Raw genomic sequence first — 18,089 nt, 5'->3', positions numbered from 1 at the left:
CTTACTAGAAGCTCTCATTTAGTACTTTTCCTGGGGCATCACACGTGTTTTGCAGAATTCTCACAACAAGGGGTAAGCTATTACTATCATCCTCGCTGTTAGACATATGAGGAAACAGGTCCTAACAGGTTGAGTAACTTGTCCCCGATCATCAGCTAGGTTTGGAAGACAGGACGTGAAAGTCAACAACCCACGCTCCAAAACAAGGCTCTCCCCGCAATTCCAGAAGCCTCACCTTGCACTGGGTAAATTATATTTGTGTCAGAGTTTTCTGCTATTTCTTGATTAACTTGAGGACAGACACCATTTCTGTTTGAATGGGGGAGGGGTTGTCTGGGGAGTAGCAGATAAATATTTGGTCAGTGAATAAAGGGATGAATCAGTCACCAACAGTTCAGGCATTCATGTGGAATTTATTTTTGAGCTCGGGCCTTCCTGTGCTGTCTAAATCATACCTTCGAAGTGACTCCTTACTCCACCTGACCCCACCAGAACCAAGTGGTGCTGGGGAAGGGATTCCTTCCACAGTTAGATATTGCTTCCTTTATTGTCTCCTTTGGGGGCTCTGAAGTAAAATGGTTTGCAACAGCTAGGGGAGCGCAGGTCAGCACTGGAGCGCAGAGTGTATGGAGGGCGGGGCAGCACTTGGGCCCAAAGGCCCCTGAGTAGCCTGGACCCAGATGGTAAGACATTCTCTCCTCTGCCTCCCAATTGTCTCAGAGTTTCTCCCCCAAACACATTGACAAACCTCAGATGCCAGGTCTCCAGGCAGGATATAAAGAGACTGGGTTCCCCGAGTCTTTCTGAAAAGGTAAAAAGTATAGTTTGCTGTTGGCTGGGCCCTAAAATAATAAATGAGATCTATGGCCATATTCTAATAAGGGAGAAAAGGGAAGGCAGGTCTGAGGGTGACCAAGAAGGTGACCACGAAGGGACAAGGTGGTCTTAGAGAAGGCAATTTACTCATGGAGAATTTTCCCTCTTCCTGGTAGACAGCTCTGAAATGTTTTCTGACTCAGTTACCTGGGTTGAGGGAAAGGAGCTGCTTTTGCTTCTGGTAGTTGGAGATGGTATTTTTCTTCTAAATCAGGGTAAGGAAATATTTATGTCATATTAGTTTACTTTCTAAAGGACTTTCTAACAGTCAGTATCTCAATATTAAACTCAAAGTTGCTAATAATTCCTACTCCACCTCCCTCATTCAATCATTCAACAGTATTAGGAATCAAGGATATGCCTGGTTTGTGCGATGAGCCTCGGAAACCAAGAAGCCACGGTCTGTCTTCAAAGGGGCTTCAGTCCAGAAGGGGACAGACAGTAAGTGCGGCAGCAGGCACAGGTACCGTGACTGTCAGGGCCACCCCTGCAGCTCAAAACAGGGGAGACAGGCTCCAAAGATGAATCATGTGTGAGCAAAGACTTGGAAATATTTTAGTTGTTTTTCTTTGCTGGGGGGATTGGATGGAAGAAGACTCAGAGCCTGTTTTAAATGGAATTATTTTATTGTTTAAACTTGAAAGCGATTCATTATGTTTTTAAGGGTGATGGAAGGACTGAGACAGAAGCCCCGAAGTATTCCGTTTTCACAAAGCCCCGACACCCCCTTCTAGGGTGGGTAAGATTTCAGGTCCATGGGGAGGTGGGGAGAAGTGGGGACACCCCACACCATACCGCACGACCCACACCCCAGTAGAGGTAGAGGTAAGGCATGACCCTCGGGTGCCTCTCTGTAAAACCGAAGTGTCGCATTAGATATTCTCTCCAAGGCTGAATCGAGTGCTCTCATTTTGCAACTCCACCCTATCAACCATTTTCATCTCAGTGTGCTTTTTATGGTATGTTATCTTGAAAGTTGAGGGTTTGCGATCAGAGAGCAGGGAGTCAGTAAGGGTAAGGTGGGGAAGAGTCTGAGGGAGGTTGAGAGTGAGGGAGCACTGTGCGGTGAGGTGCGGTGAGGTGGGGTGGGGTGGGGTGAGGTGGGGTGGGGCAGGAAAATCACTTGAAAGGGAGACTTCTTCTGATCCTTATCCTTTTGTCTTTGGCATTTTCTTTTCCCCACTAGTGACCAGTGTTTCTTCACTGGACATAATGATAGATAACCAGCATCACCAAGGCATTTGTTTAACGCTTTGGTCCCACTAGGAGTCCCAGTCTTCATTTGTTATACTTTAGTGTGGGCCAGGTACTGTGTGCCTTTGGACAATGCTTGGAGAGAGTTTTGAAGCAGATGCCTTCAAACTATGCCATGAAAGAATAAATAAGGAAAGTAAAAACAAGAAAGCTTTGTTTAGAATCTTGCTATTTACAAAGAAGTGTGTACCTCATTCCTCCGGGCACAGCCCAGTTGGGCTGTGCCACTCTACATCTTTCTGGAGAGGAAAGCAAGGGCACGTGGAGTTAGAAAGCTTACCCAAGGTTATACGTCTGGTTGTTACCAGATGTGGACCGCAGGGCACAAATATTAAGGGAAAAGATGAAGGGAGAGTGAAGAATCCCCTCCTTTTGGTGCAAGTGGGCCAGCAAGGCAAATGATACCCCCTTACTCCAGCCTGAAAAATGAGAAGGGGTCACCCACACATATGGTGCAGTGAGCACACATCATTTCCTGCTCTGCAGCTGCCTTCTCAGTATCTGAGAAGCCCCCCTTTATTCTGCTTAGAAACAGCTCCCTAAGAAACAAACCTCCTCTGGGGTGTTTAGGACTGAGTGTGTTTGCCAGTGTAACAGTTTTTCTTTCTTTCTTTCTTTCTTTCTTTCTTTCTTTCTTTCTTTCTTTCTTTCTTTCTTTCTTTCTTTCTTTCTTTCTTTCTTTCTTTCTTTCTTTCTTTCTTTCTTTCTTTCTTTCTTCCTTCCTTCCTTCCTTCCTTCCTTCCTTCCTTCCTTCCTTCCTTCCTTCCTTTCTTCTATCTATCTATCTATCTATCTATCTATCTATCTATCTATACTATATTTATTTTGAGAGACAGAGAAAGCACAAGTGGGGGAGGGTCAGAGACAGAGGAGAGAGTGAGAAACCCAAGCGGGTTCCACACAGACAGTGTGGAGATGGATGCTGGGCTCAAACCTACGAACCATGAGATCATGACCTGAGCCAAAGTTGGACAGCCCTTCCTGCCCAGCTCCCATGAAGAGAGAGGGTGTGACTCAGCAGACACCCGGGTTGGGGGTTGGGGTAAAGGTGGGAGGAAGGTGAGGAGAGCACCGAGCACCGCAGTGTGGCTCAGGGATTGTTTGGGGTCCCACCCTGGCCCCCCTACCCCCAAAGTAGCAGTGAACTGAGCCTTCCATCTGTGGCCTTGTGCCCTTTTACCCTTTCATGGGCCCAAATGGGCTTCCACCCAGACCACAAGCTTAGACAGAATCCTAAGTATGAAAATATAACATTAAAAGAAAAACAAATATAAATAACTATTGTCTTTCTTTTTATAAAAAACATGATTATATAGGATCTCTATTATAATTTCTTCCTCAAAGAATTTTGGGGGTTTTCCTCCTCCCAACTGTACTGCAAGGTGAGTTCAAGGTGAAATCCCAGAGCCTAATGTAGGGCTTGCTGCTTGGAAAGTTTTTATTGACCAAAGAACCCTCCCAATCCCCAACCGCACACCTAAGGCTGAGAAGAAGGTGAGGTGAAGGTGAAGGTGAAGGTGAGGTGAAGCAAGGAAGGCTAGGATCTTCTCCAGTAAGTGTAAGTGAGGATTTTAGAGTTTAACAAAGATGGCTGCAGTTTGGGGTGGACCAGGACTCCTTCCCCCCACTCCCTGCCTCCCTCCCTGTTCTCGCTCTCTCTTTCCCTCCCTCCTTCTCCCCTCCCTCTTCTCTCTCTCCCCCGCTCCCTCCCCCCTTGTCCCTTCTATCTCTCTCTTTCTTTTTTATTTTAATTGGGAAAATATGAGCACACATGGTAAACTGAGAGGGACCAGCTTTTAGGGAGAGATACCGCTTATAATTGTATTTCATCAAACCCAAAATGCCATCAGTTTGAAGATGAATAACTACTTTGTATATCTCTAAGAAGGAAAAGATGTAGCCAAACTATGATATCCCATCCTGATTTCAGAGATGTTAAAATGGGGAAAATGTGCAATATATTCAATACTTAAAAAGCACTACTACTACGTCCATCTGAAAGTTAAGCAAGTGGTCATAAACAACGTTTTTAGACAGCTAGTGTTGATTTAACCCTTATCTAGTGTTACTGTGCGCCAAGTACTGTTCTTAGTATTTTATAAATAATGGTTAAAGTGAATTATTGAAATCCTTGAAAGTAACCGGTGACAGAAGTACTGTTATCACCCCCACTTTACAGATCAGGAGGCTGAGGCGTTGAGACATTAAGAAATTTTCCCAAAGTCAATAAGTAGCAGATCTGAGCTTCAAACTCTGGTCATTACCCTCAATGTGTTCTTCTCACCACTAAGGAATGCGATGGCCTACAGTAAATGTTGTGTGAATAAGTGCACGAGTGACTGAATGAATGCAACGAGTGACTGAATGAATGCAACGAGTGACTGAATGAATACAAAGAAGAATCAGCACCGATTTCAAGCACGGGACTTAGCATGAATGTCCCCCATCTGCCCCTCGTCCTCAGGAAAAGGGCCAGCACGTCTTCCTTAAGTTCAAGGCCTTAGTACATTTTAAAGGAAGTGAAGAAACCAGAGCAGGGAGTGGGGCATGGCGTATGGAAGGGAAAGAAAAGTTGCAAAATAATCAGCATGACTGTTTTGTACTTGTAACTCCGCTATTCGTCCAACTGGAGTCTAATGATTTATCAATAAGCTCTTCCGGACCGTGAAAAAGGATGGTGTTCTGGGAGAGAGTGCCACCTATTGAATGACCATCACCACAGCTGGAGAATTTCATCAGGGATACCCAAGGCAATGGGACAAAACAGCTTCAGAAATGGACCTATGACAGGAAAGCCAACTTCCCAACAAATGGTCTTGTTCCTAAAGTTGAGTTCTTATCCAGGTCATTACCAGATGGTAATACTCAGAAAGCCTCCTTATAAGAGGTTAAAGAATCTGGAAAAGATCTCTTTGGCCCAACCAGTGAGGACTCTGCTGAATTCAATGGCCTGACTTGTGCAGTGTTGAGTCCAGGTTCTCTCTCTCTCTCTTTCTTGTTTTTTTAAGTGTTTTTGTTTTGTTTTGTTTTAATTTACGTCCAAGTTAGTTAGCACATAGTGCAACAATGATTTCAGTAGATTCCTTAAGGCCCCTTACCCATTTAGCCCATCCCCCCTCCTACAACCCCCTCCAGCAAACTTCTGTTTGTCCTCTAGATTAAGAGTCTCTTTGGGTTTGTCCCCTTCCCTGTTTTTGTATTATTTTTGCTTTCCTTCCCTTATATTAATCTGCTTTGTAGCTTAAATTCCTCATAGGAGTGAAGTTATATATTAGTCTTTCTCTGACTGACTAATTTCACTTAGCATAATACCCTCCAGTTCCATCCAGGTCCAGGTTATTTCTGAGCTACATACTGCTGCAGTGAACACAGAGGTAAACCTACACTCTTAGGAAGGAGGAAAACTACCAGATATTGAGTCGCTATTATATGCTTTATAAAAATATTAATTTCACCTTTATTCATACAGTAACTATTCAAGGCAGTTACTGTGTGCCAAGCACTGCCCCAGAAAATGGAAAAACAGTACTGAACAAAGGCAGTGGTCTGGATTCCTGCCCCTCAGCAGCTTACGTGGGGGCCGAAGGAGCAATTGACAGAATATAAGCAAGTACTATTGTATTTGAGACAGTGGTAAATGCTGCTGAGAAAATGAAACCGGAAAATGGGGTAAGAGCGGTCACAGTACTTAAAACTACCAACGATCTTGTGAGACGGTGTTATTATTCCCATTCCACAGGCTCTGAGAGGGAAAGTATTTAGTTCAAGTTCCTTTGAACTCAATTGAGAGCGAATGAGTGAGCAATGGAGCTAGCTAGGATTTAATTCTCGGCCTTTCTGAATCTAAAATGGTCTCACACCACTCCACAAGGCTGTCCAGGAAGAGTGAAGATGGGCAAGCAGTAGAAGATGGACTAGTTGGCATGCTAGGTCAATTATCAGTTCTATTTTGTTGTAAGAATTGTTTATAATACCCAAGCGTCTCACAGCACCTGGGTGGCTCAGTCGGTTAAGTGTCCAACTTCCACTCAGGTCATGATCTCACAGTTTGTGGGTTTGAGCCCTGAGTCGGGCTCTGTGCTGACAGCTCAGAGCCTGGAGTCCGCTTTGTATTCTGTGTCTCCCTCACTGTCTGCCCCTCCCCCACTCACGTTCTATCTCTCTATCTCTCATAAATAAATACATGGTAAAAAACAAAACAAAACAAAACAGTATCCACGCATCTCTAGCAGGGCACACAGGTGAAAATACTATGTGGCCATTTACACAGATTCTCCGAATCCGATGGTCCTTGCTCATCAAGAGGGCCCTTAAGAGGGAAAAAAAATGAGCAAACACCCTTCCATTCTTAACAATTTGCAAGAGCCAATTAGCCAGTGAGGCTTGTACTGATCTTGTAGCTTCAAGAAACAGGTATGACCTTTTTATAACACAAATCTCATCATGTCAGAGGATATGTGGACTTCCTTGTGCCTTCACAGTAAGCTGTCACTTCCAAGAAGCTGGGAAGAGGAGCGCTGGAGAGAGTTCCGTGGTGTGGTTCCTGCCGAGTCATATGTGGGGCAGAGAATATTGGGTCACCTCCCCAGAGGAAGAGGCTGCCCTTTGTGTTTGAGGTCGGAAGGATGTTGCCGTCCCCTCTGGATGTGCAAGGCAGGGTCTTCACATGGTCAGAGCCCCCGTCAGACAGCCTGTTGCTTCCTCGCTCCCCTCGGAAGCCGGAAAGGACATGTGTTTCCTCCCCTCCCAGGGCTTCTCTACTCCTACTCCGGGGGCGGGCGCAGGTCAGCAGGCCAAACCACTTCAGTTCAAATCAAGTCTTGAAGAATATACGGTCGTTCCTAACCACCAAAGATGACTCTGCGTCCTGCAACTGGACTGCTCGGAAAAGAATTGCTCGGTTTGACTGGCCCTGCTGCCAGCTGGCTTAAAAAGCTGACTCTCAGGCTCCCACATGACAAGTAGGAAATGCATCGTTAACACACAGGCCCTGGCTGCACCGCTGTCACTGTGGACGGCCGAGTGACGGCGCAGACCCGGCCACTGCCTCTGTCCACCCAGCCTCCCCTTCGTTACCCCTGTGGGCCGCTTTCCTTCCCAAAAGCGAGACGCTATTTCATGTGTTTTCATTGAATCTGAAAATGGCTACAAGCATTTTGAAGACCGAACTCATTAGAAAACAGAAGATAGCCAGAGCAGACTTCTAAAGTGCTTTTTTAAAATTATGGCACAGGCCGATGATGCCAACACTTCACTCTGTTGGCCTTCCCTAGATCATTCAGGATTATCTGTTTTGTGTCCTGCTGTTGTCCTTGAGGAAATAGGTCCATAAAACATTGCTAAGGCAAAACCAAGTTAAAGCCTCATGGAACAGGGGGTTCCCTTCATAAGATCTTCCCTGTGAAAACTGGGTGGATTGTACTTTTGCACAATTTCCCTCCTCTCTGATCCTATGAATCCTCAACCCCAGGACGGAGAGTCCCCTCCTGTTTTTATAATCTCTTTATCACTGGGTTTTGGCTTAGATGCAGTGAACAGTCTAGAATTCCGATGAACATAACCCTTAAGAAACGGCACTTTCCTCCTTCATGCATGGTCCTCTGACTGTCCTGATACTCAGAATGTTTGCAAATGACTCTAGCTTTTATTTTTTCTGTCATTTTGTTATCACGGATTTTTTAAATTATTTTTTTAATGTTTATTCATTTTTGAGAGACATAGAGAGACAGAACGCAAGCAGGGGAGGGGCAGAGAGAGAGGGAGACACAGAATCCAAAGCAGGCTCCAGGCTCTGACCTGTCAGCACAGAGGATCAAATTCATAGACTGCAAGATCATGACCTGAGCCGATGTCAGACACTTAACCAACGGAGCCACCCAGGCGCCCCTTGTTATCATGGATCTTTTAATGTAGATCCCTTGGTAGCTTGGCACCTTGTTATCTCAATGTCTTGATCTATAGAAATTTATTGATTGTGACAATGACAGTATGTTTCCACTGAGACATTTCATTTATTCAACCAGCATTTTATGGAGAACTGACAGTTCTAAGGCAATAGTGGTTCAAAACTCTATGGTAAATAGGCCAGGTGAACAAGACTGGGGAAAAGAACAGTTTGAGGAAGTCTTGGAGGTATGCCAAATTTGTAGTAATGCAAGCACTCTTTGGCGTTTTGAACAGAGGGCGCGATTTAAGGAAGGTCTTGGAGGCCTGTCAAATTTGGAGAAACTGAAGCACTGTGATTCAGTGAGGCAGGAATGGAAGGTACACCTGAGGAATGGCAAGAAGTGACGTGAAGGAACCTGAGACAGAGGTTAATTTGCTTTAGTACATCAGTAAGACAACAAAATGCTCCATCTCTTTGATTGCTAATTAAAAGTCTTATTGGACAGCTTCATTTACACACACACACACACACACACACACACACACACACACACCACCCCTACATCTCTTTACAATGAGGAGGGGGTAAAAATTTTAATTTTAAAAAACTTTACTTTTATTTTAATTTTTTGACATTACAAAAAAGGTGTATGTAATTAGCGTATACAACTTGAGCTTAGAGATAAATATACAAGCCATCACCACAATCTATGCTATTCATCCCTCCATCACATCCAAAAGTTTCCTTCTGCCCTCTTACTAATTTCACTTTATACTCCCTATTTTTTATTAAAAAATAATATAGCTTCTCATCATTATGACACATGGGAAGATTGATAGTATACTTGTACCTCTTCATATATTCATGTATTCAAAAACTATGTACATTTTTGGTTCTACACTTTGGCTTATATCTCCTTTTCAAAATTGCTTTCTGTTCTAAATAGTGGAATATATATGTATACATCTGAGTTGATGCTTAGGTTATGCGGTGTAAGTAGCTTTATGGATTTGGGGAAATTCTGAGAAATTTGAAAAACTAGATGTACAATAAGATAGACATTTAATTAGCTGTTAATTAGAGAAACCAACATACAATAGCCTGTAAAAATTGTTCATTGTTCAAATCCCCAGTGTGCCAAGCGGTAGTTCATGTGCCAGCCCCTTGCACAGCAGTGGTTCTGAGTAATTTTCCTCTAACTGATGCCTGTGGCTCTCCATCTGTCGATACATTACTCTCTGAATTTCTATAGGGAAGGCATATTTTTAAAATCTTTTTCTTCCCTTTTGCATTTCACTGTGATTCTCTACTGAAGTGATGTTAATTTCAGCCCCAGCAAATTGTCGTCCCAAGCCTGTTAGGGATGAGGGGACTTCTGCACGCCCTTTCCCTGATTGTCATGAATTATGACGGGCTATGGACAGGGTAAGTCAGATCAGTATGACGGAGAGAACCAGGGAGAGAACCAGATGGTTTTTAAATTGAATAAAAGGTAAGCTAGGCATCTTGATTTCCAGGCTGTAATAGTAAGGAACTCTGAAAAAAAAAAAATCCAGTGAAAATAATATAGATCACACACATTATTTTCTCATCAATGAGAGTGTCTCATAATGACCAACATTTGGGTGGAAATTCCGAGATGAGCAAAACTAATAAGGAGTTTGGGGTACTGATATGCAAATAAAGACGAGAGGTAGCACATCCAAATACCTATAGCATAACTAAGTGAAGGAGGAACTGAAAGAAATCAAAATATAATCTGAAGACTTCTGGGTTCCAAGAGAAAGGAGTATTTTTTAACAAGGAAGTAGAAAATTGCAGCAGGTGTAGGAAAATAGAAAATGAAAAAAAAAATCTGTAATTGAAAAAGGGAAGTTTTGGGGAAAACGTAATCATAAAAGTAAGAATAGAAATTTTTATATGCCCATATTTAAACTTAAAGTATACTTTTCAGAAATCAAATAACCCAGTCAAGCGTTTTAAGGTTTATTGGACAGGATGTACATACATAAAATGATCCTGTATTAAAAGAATTGGTGTTGAATCGATAACACAATCTCCCTGTTTCATTCCCTTCATCTGGTTCCCACGATGTCCTTTACCCTTCCTTATGACAGCCCTGATCCTCGGAAGGAAGCCTGTAATTCTGTGATGATTTGCTGTGTGATGTTGGGTTTTGATGCCAGGTTGGATCTCTCTCTCTCTCTCTTCTCCAGCATTTTGCTTTATTTCCTCCCCACCCATTTTACAGAACATACATGTGATCTCCCTGAGATCACACAGTAAATACATGTCAGACCAGGATTCAACCCCAAAACCTGTTGCTTGTTTTTTTTTTTAAATCACAGAATCTTCATAATATTGCCACAATATGCCCCACCTGTCACCATGGGGCTAATTTATATACTTTACGTATTTGGGATCAAGTACCTGGCTAGGTGCTGGTCCATCTGGTACAGGGCACAGTTTGGGGTCTCCAGTCACACTGCAGTTTTTCTGAATGTCTCCTCTTGCTCAAGCTGTGCTGAGTCAGTTTACTTGGTCACATGCAGTGGCCTGGATTAGGCCCACTTCCTCTGAGCACCAACAGAGTCCTGTACAGGGCTGTCATTGGACTCATTATTTTATGCTGTAGTATATTAATTAATGTATTGCATTTGATATTTATATATATGTCATTTGTCCTGCTTCCCCTACGTGGGGCAGAAATGAGGTCATTCCACATGGTGTCCCATCTTCCCTGATTACTAGGAACGCCGGGCTTCTCACCTTATCAGGCCCTTCCCCGGGAACCTGAGTGCCATAGATGCGCACGTGCGTATGGAGGGGCAGCCCCGGTGCCCTCACTGCTGAGGCTGGACGGCCCCTCACACTGATGCTGAAGGCTTGTTGGCTCCAGGGAGTGCCTCCACATTACTGCTGTGGCCGTCACCGCTGAAGCCAGAGACCTGATGTGGCTGGTGAAGTGTGACGGGTGGGGAGAGGATGCTGGGGCTGAGCTTCCTGCTGGGTCGCGGGAATCTCCGTTCCTGCGAAGCAAGGCAGCGTTTCCTTGCCATGGGCCGGTGGGAGGCTACTTCCCTTAGGGTCTCACTCAGCCAAGCTGGCTAGGGATCCTGGCATTCCAGCATTTTCAGTGCAGCTGTTGGGGGGGGGCACATGGGGAGGGGGACGTAGGGTCCCTGGACAGCCGCGGAACGAAACCCCCATCCGTTTTCTAATCTCAAATCTTGGGGTGCCGAGGCCACACACTATGCCTCTCAGGGGCTTCCTGCCGGGCCCATTTCTCCCATCAAATAGAATTTAAGAAATAAAAAGGAAAGGGGTCAAGCTCTTGGTCCCATTCTTCTTTTTTTTTTTAAACTTACTTATTTTTAATTGATATCGAAGTGGGTTGGCGTACAGTGCTATGATGATTTCAGGATCCCCGTGATTCATCCCCTGTGTATAACGCCCAGCGCTCATCCCAGCAAGTGTCTCCATTATGCCCCTTGCCCATTTAGCCCATCCCCCCACCCGCAGCCCCTCCACCAACCCTCAGTGTGTTCTCTCTATTTAAGAGCCATTCCTCCCCAGCTGTGCGGCTGTCTCCCCATCGGGTCTGCACCGTGAGATCACCGAAGACCCCCACAGAAGTCTCCTCGGTCCTGCCGCAGCGCGTGGATGACGCGGAGTAAACTCAGGACCGTTCACCAAATCAGCAGCATCGCCCTTCTTGTTTCACTACCTTTTTAAAATCTATTTTTTAAAGTCCATTATTTCCTTTTTGAGTCAACGTCTATTGGCCGTACTGGGGGAAAAGAAGAGAAACTATAGCATAAGGCTTCAGGTCACTGAAGACTCCGGGATTGAGGTGGCCGGCCTGTGGCCCGGGGGTGCCTAGGATCCCAAGAGCCTTCTGGGCAGGCGTTAGAATGAATAACCAGGAAACAAATTGCTGTTTAAAACTGTAGTAAAGCTGAAATTAAATGGAATATTATATGTTCCCGAAATGGCCTAAAATGACATGAAAATGGAGAAACATATGAGGATATTAATCCACCAGGAACAGAGAAGTGTAATTTATAATAGTGTCATAGAATGGAGGAGAGCACTTAGCTCAGTGGCTTGATGATTCCTTTTAACTTCTGTCTCCTCCTCCCCCTCCTCCCCCTCCCCCTCCCCCTCCTCCTCCTCCTGCTGCTGCTGCTCCTCCTCTTCCTCTTCCTGTCAGGCTCCTGCAGGGCAGGTCGAGGAGCCTGTTGGCTTGTATCTGTGTCTCTGTGTCAGGCCTTCAGTGGGTTAATATTGTTGCCTTGTATCTCTGTGCCTCCCAGAGTAGCGTCAAGTTATACCATTCCTTCCAGATCATGTTTTTGTTTTTGCCTAAACATTCTGAGAAAGCCCCGAAATACCTAAGCCCTGAAGTAATAGGTGTAAGATGGAAAGCAGACTCTAGAACAATGTGGACGGTTGCTATAAACAGCCCCTGGACAGGCTCTCCTTCATCCGCCCTTTTCTCCAGGGTTCCTGAGGGCGCCACATACACCCACATGGGAGCCCCTTATCTGCCCTGAAGGGGCTGCTTGAGGCTCCAGCTGGACAGACCACAATTACCAGTTGGTCGTGGTTTAATAACTCGGAGGTCAATGTACCCTCACAAATCAAGCATGTAGATTAGATTCTGAGCGACATGGGCACGCAGAGAAGAGCAAGCCCTGTGGGCTGGAGACGTCAGGGAATGTCTCAAAGGACAGGGACGTTAGTGGGGACCTGAAGGGATGGGGAAAGTTTGAATGGCTGGCACAAATTACGAATTACGTGAGAGAAGATGTGGGGGTGAGAATCAAACAGCCCAACAATAAATGTCTACCGTGGCCTCATTTTGGAGAAGGCGTATGCTCTAGGGAGTGCGCTGCATGTCCTGAAGGTAGCAAACAAGCCAGGTTGTTAGATCCTAAAGGCTCATAGGAGAAGTGGTTAGAAAGGTAGATTAAGGCCAGTTAATGAGGGCCTTGCATGCCAAGCAAAAAATAAAGTTTGGAATTTATCCCGTGGGCTAGAGTTTCCTACACGTATGCTGTCACACTGGGAGGTCCCACGATGGTGTATCAGTGAATGGACACGGTGACCCACTTCAGGGAGCCTGGGGGTACGTGGACATCCCAGTGTCCATCCATACACATTCATCCCTGTCTCTGTACAAATATCCTAGTCTACGTTTGCTATGACTTAGACACGTTCAGCTGTCACTGCCCTGCAAACAGCGCATCACTGAAGATATTTGGGTACTTGGCATGATATTTTGAGTTATAATTTTATTTTCCTCCCCAGCTGACCTATAAACTTCTCCAAAACAAGAACTCTCTCATCTTTCTTCTGCTGTCTCCGCTTTGCTGGACGGGGAGCAAATGCTCAAGAAACACTTGTGACTATTTGACTAATTGATATTATGGCTTTAAAAAATGAAACCTCTCAGATCACCTACTGGTGTGCTTGCTTCCAGGAAGGCTAGAAATCATACAGTTCCAAACAAGAGTAGCTCTAAGTGGTGGATCAGAAAAATATGCTTCAAAAGAATGTAAAAACATTTATGCTGGTGGTCATGTTCAGAAGAACTTTCAAGAAGGAAAAGACCAGACAGTCTCAAGAGGTGAATACTATAGAAGAATAATTCTCTGGGTTAAAACTTGGGCATTTGCTCTTCAAGAATTAAGAGGGGCTAATCTGTATGTTAGAAACCTCCTGATCATAATTCTATTATATTCTATTTAGCAGTCATGGGGGTAACAAAAATTTCCCCCTTTATTGTTTCTTTATTCTTAGGTGGGGGGTGGATTGTGATGTTCCATTTAAAGGCAAAGGGTTATGACCAGTCTGCAGTCCTTCAGAATGTTAACATACGACCCAGTAATTCCATTGCTAGGTATCTACCCAAACAAAACTAAAACACACATCCACACAAAAATATATGAATGTTAATAGTAGCATGATATATAATAGCCAAAAAATAGAAACAACCCAAATGTCCATAAACTGGCAGATGGATAAGTAAGGTATGGTACATTCATATAGTGGAATATTACTTAGCAGTCGGAAGGATCAGGGCATTATGGATATACGCTACAACCTGAAACCAAGGTAGTGAACCAGCTCATTCATAAGAGACCACGTATTGGATGATTCCATTTCTATGAAACGTGTAGGATAGTCAGATTAGAGACAGGAGGTTGCCTAGGGCTGAGGGGTGTGGAGGAAATGGGGAGTGAATGGTAATTGGTAAGGAATTTCTTTTTGAGATGAGGAAAATATTCTAAAATTAGATTATGGTCACAGGAGTGCCTGGGTGGCTCAGTGGGTTGAGTGTGTGACCCTTGATTTCAGCTCAGGTCCTGGGACCAGGGTGGTGAGATCAAGCCCCCCTTTCGGACTCTGTATGTGGAGCCTGCTAATGATTCTCCCTCCCTCTCTCTGTGCCCCTCTCCTCTGCTCGCACGCGCTAACATTAAAATAAAGTAAAATAGTAAAATAAAATATTTTGGTGACAGTTACACAGCTGTTTGTACTCAAAGCCCAGAAAAAAGCTAAGATGGAGCTATACAAATGAAAGGCTCCAGTCACCATGAAGGAAGAGCTCTTCCTGCTCAGCAGGCAGTGGGCTCTCACCCGAGCACTGGTTTGCTTCCCCGTATAGTTCTCCAAAGGAGAATCATAATTTGGCAGGCGGAAGAGGGGGCAGACAGTGCAGCTAACCTTAATGAAGAGGAGGATGAAGATCTGGTTAGTGTGGGGGGAAAGGGAGGGAAGGAAAGGAGCCTGGCAACAAACTGAATCCAGCTCTTCTCTCCTCTCCGTGGGTCCTGGCGATCTGCTCAGCAGCTGACCTGCTGACCAGCTCTTCACGGCGTGGACACTTGCTACACTGCCACCTTCTCTCCTTTAAAGGCAGATGCCAGCTACTTGCATGTGGCGAGTGGATCCAGGTTTCTTGATTGGATTTGGGAGCAAAGATTTGCTCCTGAGCAGTAGAGGGCGCTGTTAGCACGTAAAGTCTGGACTGAAGGGCACAGGAAGCCTGCAGTAGTGGAGCTAGTCTGCAGGGTATTAGAATCTAATGCTCGGAGACTAAAACAACATACTTTGGATTTTAGAACACAATTGCCACATTCTTGAAATAACGATTTGGCACACATGCCACTGTATTAAAACCAAACTGCAGCAGCACTGTTAATTCCTAGAGGGATGTTTATTGAGACAGTCTGGACATTTCTTTCATCCATTAAGTATTTATTGAATGCCTACTATGCAGAGTACTTTGATCAGCTTAAAACTATAAACCCAGAGAGACACCCGAGGGCTGCCCTTGTCAGACTGAAAAAATGAAACACATATCATCCATATCCACATTCGTCGTTTGAACTCGGAATCATTTTGTCAGGAAACATCTGATAGAAAAGGAGGGAAAATTGTTGGTTTTCATCGTTTCCCTGCCACCTCAATGGTGTGCAAGCATAATGGCCAAATTTGTTTAGTGCCTACTGTATGCCAGGCATTGTCCTCAATGCTTTACAACCTCAGTATAAAGCTGTGGTTTGTGGACCAGCGTCTCCAGCACCACCGGGAGCTTGTTAGACCCACAGAACTGCAGGGGGCACCCCGGAATCCGCATAAAGAGATCTGTATGCACAGTAAAGTTTCAGAGGCACATGTAGTGTCTTACTCAATATTCATAACCATCCCGCAACAGAGGTACTATTATTATCTCCATTTTAAAGTGGGAAACTGAGGCAAAGAGAAGTTAAGTAACTTGCCCAGTACAAAGTTGTGATTTTTAACTCAGGACAATAGCTTTCATGCTCATGCTCTTATTCAAATTGCTAACAATTTTTTTCTTCTTTATCTTCTCCCCTCAAATGCACAAAATGGACATAATAGACACGTCTACCTTATTATCCTATTTGTTAAGTAGTCACTGTTTATATATGTACTTGAGACCTTTAAGGCAAAAGTACTTTTTTTTTTTTTTTTAATTTTTTTTTTAATATTTTTATTTATTTCTAGGAGAGAGAGAGACAGCGTGAGCAGGGGAGGGTCAGAGAGAGAGGGAATCACAGACTGAAACAGGCTCCAGGCTCTGAGTGGGCAGTCAGCACAGAGCCCGACGCGGGGCCCGAACCCACCAACCGCGAGATCGTGACCTAAGCGAAAGTCGGACGCCCAACCGACGAAGCCACCCAGGCGCCCCAAGGCAAAAGTACTTTTTATGGGTTAGTTATACAAAGTAAAGTCTAAGCACTTTTTTCTGGGTGCTGTTTTTTGGTGTGTGTATGTGTGTGTGTGTGTGTGTGTGTGTGTGTGTGTACACAAGTACATTTTATCATAAATCTGTTTTTATGTCTGCCTTCTATATCTGTAACACCTGGCCACTCCTACCCCAGGGCCTTTGCACTTTCCCCACATATCTGCATGCCTATCTCTCTCACCTCCTTCAAATCTTTGTTTAAACAGTACATTCGCTAGAAGACTTCCTTGATTATACTATTTGAAATTACAACTGTCCCTTCTAAGAAAATAATTCAGGAAGGAAAGAAACTTTCCTAAAACTGAAACAAAAGAGAAGGCCTTTTTTTTTTTTTTTTTTTTTTTTTAAGAGAGAGGGTCTCAAGTGAGTGAGGGTGGAGAGAAAGAGGGAGAAAAAGAATCCCATAAAGGGCAGAGAGAGAGAGATGGAGAGAGAAGCAGGGCTCACCCAAAGCTCATGAACCGTGAGATCATGACCTTAGCCAAAGTCAGATGCTTAGCTGACTGAGCCATCCAGCCACCCCAAAAGAGAAGCCTTTTAAAGCCAAGAAAGCCATGGGGTGTCTGGGTGGCTTAGTCGGTTAAGCGTCCGACTTTCGCTTAGGTCATGATCTCACGGTTCATGGGCTCAAGCCCCACGTCGGGCTCTGTGCTGACTGCCAGCCCAGAGCCTGGAGCCTGTTTCAGAGTCTGTGCCTCCCTCTCTCTCTGACCCTCCCCTGCTCACGCTGTCTCTCTCTCTCTCTCTCCTAGAAATAAATAAAACATTAAAAAAAAATAAAAAAAAATAAAGCCAAGAAAGCCATGCAAAAAGAAGTCAACATCTAAAAGAAGAGAAAGATCCATACATCTTCTACCTTCCAGTGGCCCAGAACACTGTAACTCTCAAGGCAGGGCCGTGTGCCTTCAGAAGAGGGGTCCAGGAAGAATAAGCTTAACCACTGTGCCCCATCAGGTTGCCCCTCCTTTCTGAGTGGCTCGTGAAGAAATGGAGAGCAGTAACATAGGGCACCCACCATGGTTATCAAGGGCAGGCCTGGCCCGCTGGGAAGAAGCTCTCCTACTGTGATGTGGCCCAAGTCGATACCTCAACGAGGGAAGACATGCCTTAGACTAGACCTACCATGATGTTTTCAGTGCTGCCAACAAAACTAGATCATCGAAGTGGATTCTGGCTCATTGAGTTTAAATATATCATAGTTTTCTGTGACCTCAGAAAAAAATTACAATCATGCCGTGTCCCCCAACACACATGTACCCCCCCCCCACACACACACCTTATTCCTCTTCTCTGCTTTGTTCTTCTCACTGATACTTTTTACAACTTGATAAACGGGTTATTTTTTAATTTGTTTCGTGTTTCTTTTTTTTTCCATTAGAATATAAATTTTCCCAAGGACAGGGATTTTTGCTCATTTTGTTCACTGTGCATGCCTCCCTTCCCCTCTCTTAGAAAATGATTCGACTCCACGAAGTGCTTTGTATTTGTTGAATGAATGAATGAATGAATAAAAAAACGGTTCCTACCTGATGGCAAATTTCTTAAGATGTTGGGCCACATTCTACTCAGTTTTATATCTCAAAATCCTAGCTGTGTAATTGGCAAAATAAATGTTTATTGAAATGGAGTTATTGTATTGACAGCATATTTATAGAAGTTTAAATTACATGTTTATGTCAACAGTATCCTTTTTTTTTTCTGTTGTTCAGAAAATAATCAGGTAAAAAAATCAGGCTATTTATACCACAAGTCACAAGAGCAGCCCACTCAGCTATAATAAAGGATAATTTT

The 18,089-nt window shown here is 44.3% G+C and overlaps 1 long non-coding RNA gene across 3 annotated transcripts; it reads left to right on the top strand.

Annotated features, from left to right (window-relative positions):
* The first annotated feature begins 11 nt into the window (after positions 1-11).
* On the top strand, positions 12-17,823 carry LOC120243861. 3 transcript variants are annotated; one of them, XR_005531412.1, is made up of 4 exons: positions 12-72; positions 156-245; positions 1,217-1,317; positions 13,503-13,649. It is a non-coding gene; the product is annotated as an uncharacterized LOC120243861 (long non-coding RNA). The 3 variants fall into 3 exon arrangements; XR_005531411.1 differs by lacking the exons at positions 12-72; positions 13,503-13,649 and adding an exon at positions 17,051-17,823 and having other exon boundaries at positions 79-245; XR_005531410.1 differs by lacking the exon at positions 12-72 and having other exon boundaries at positions 79-245.
* The last annotated feature ends 266 nt before the right edge of the window (positions 17,824-18,089 follow it).

This window comes from Hyaena hyaena, unplaced genomic scaffold (genome assembly GCF_003009895.1).
Source record: "Hyaena hyaena isolate Hyena2069 unplaced genomic scaffold, ASM300989v1 scaffold_358, whole genome shotgun sequence".
Classification (NCBI taxonomy): domain Eukaryota; kingdom Metazoa; phylum Chordata; class Mammalia; order Carnivora; family Hyaenidae; genus Hyaena; species Hyaena hyaena.
The sequence above is the reverse complement of the archived record's forward strand: the minus strand, read 5'-3'. Positions and strand labels throughout refer to the sequence as shown.